We start from the raw sequence: 2,084 nt of genomic DNA on the forward strand, positions 1-2,084 counted from the left end.
TAATTTTCTTAAACTTTATACCTTATTCATCATTGAGAGAGAGAGAGAGAGAGAGAGAGAGGAGAGAGAGAGAGAGAGAGAGCGGTGTAGGGGTGGGTGGTCGGGTCTGGTTATACACAAAGTGTCGTTTACCATCATCTGTAGACACCTGTCACAGTTTGGTTCTCTCCGGTGAGCCGGAGATGAGAGATACATATCTCCGGACTTCCCAGGTATATTTGTCAGCCGTAATAGACGAAAGGTGGAGAGAGGGAGTGAGAGACGCATATCCTCGGGAGGGGTGTTGGGGGTAAATGAATGAAATTAACACAGGCTCAATTTATCAAATATCTCTCTCTCTCTCTCTCTCTCTCTCTCTCTCTCATATATATATATATATATATATATTATATATATATATATATATATATAAAATATTTGTGTCGCCATGTGAATAAAAAATATTATTAATTGATGGCTTATCGTTCTTATTTTTTACTCGCTGTTCTTGCAAGTTAATGGTTAAAATAAGTGGAGGTCATATCTATTATGTAAACTATTTTTTACTACGTGGATTTGTTTCTGCTAAAAACCAGTTCACATGAAATAAGAAAGCATACATTTGTGTAAGTAATGTAAGGTAACTTCCCAGTAATAAAAATTCGTTTACCAAACCTCAAGAGATACACAGTAGGCTTAAGAAAATAGGAAGTTCCTATTGTCAGTTTATGATCATTTTAAAAACTCATATCCCTTTAAAAATCGGACCTTTACCGTTAGTGTGACCTACTGGGAAGATTTTATTTAAAAATCACAATTTTTTTTTTGTGGAATATGCTGTCTTTGTTTTTATATTAGTATTTTTTTTCGTTAATAAACATCCGTATTTTTGTTGTGAAATATGTTGCCTTTGTTTTTATATTTTACATATATATATATATATATATGTGTGTGTGTATATATATATATATATATATACCTGTATATATAAATCCGTATTATTTTTGTGAAATTTGTCGTCTTTTTATAAATCGCTGTTTTTTCGTTAAAGTATTCTTAATTTCAAAGTTAGCACTTCCTCACACATGTTCTTGTCTCCTTTATTTCAGGTGAGTTGTCTTTTAAAGCGTTTTAATCATCGTCAATGTCCTCTGTGCGAACGACATGAACACCGGCAAGTATTTTATCATCTCGTATTATTATATTCTAATCTTTGATTCTCAATATAAAGCATTGTATAAGTGGACAGAAGCATCATTGTCTTTTGAATGTTGGACTAATTTATGTGAAGTCTCGAAGGACACGAGGGAATGATGAAATTGAGCGTAATTTAAGACTAGAAATTATTTGAAAAAATGTAAATATTCTTTTAGTGGATACGACTAGACCAACTGGAAGTTATGTCTACATGTAAATTTTGTAATTACACGAGCGATTATTTGGAATATTTATTTATTTATTTATTTGTTATTTATTATTATTGTTGTTGTTGTTGTTGTTGTTGTTGTTGTTGTTGTTGTTGTTGTTGTTGTTGTTGTTGTTGTTGTTGTTGTTGTTGTTGTTGTTATTATTATTATTATTATTATTGTTATTATTATTATTATTATTAGTTAAGCTATTACCCTAGTTGGAAAAGAAAGATGCTATAAGCCCAAGAGTTCCAACAGGGAAAAATAGCCCAGTTAGGAAAGGAAATAAGGAAATAAATAAGCGATATGAGAAATAATTAACAATTAATGAAATATTTTAAAAACAGTAACAACATCAAAACAGATATTTCATATATACACTGCAAAAAGACACGTCGAAATGCTACCCTAATTGAAATCCACGTTTCCGTGATTACTTCTGCTTCTGTGTTTACTCTCTTCTTAATTCTTTATTTTAAGCTGCAAATAAAATCGATTTTCAAACATGATTTGGTTAGTACAGAATAGTAAAATATATTGGCTAAATTAGAGCTTGTAAGACTTATTTTGCAACTGAAATAAATGTAAATTTTAAAGCTCTTATACAAAATCAAGGAATTGTATATACATGGAATTATATATATATATATATATATATATATTATCCAAGCTTTAAGGACATAAATAGTATAAAAA

At 30.0% G+C, this 2,084-nt stretch overlaps 1 long non-coding RNA gene across 1 annotated transcript in view; it reads left to right on the forward strand.

Moving 5' to 3' along the window:
- The window catches only part of LOC137637975 (uncharacterized), a 184,772-nt gene extending 183,556 nt beyond the window's left edge, over nt 1–1,216 (forward strand). Inside the window, exon 3 of the long non-coding RNA XR_011043835.1 lies at nt 1,089–1,216. This is a non-coding gene — a long non-coding RNA (uncharacterized lncRNA). The remainder of the gene's footprint in view (nt 1–1,088) is intronic.
- Nucleotides 1,217–2,084: the final 868 nt, after the last annotated feature.

Source organism: Palaemon carinicauda, chromosome 3 (assembly GCF_036898095.1).
Source record: "Palaemon carinicauda isolate YSFRI2023 chromosome 3, ASM3689809v2, whole genome shotgun sequence".
Lineage (NCBI taxonomy): Eukaryota > Metazoa > Arthropoda > Malacostraca > Decapoda > Palaemonidae > Palaemon > Palaemon carinicauda.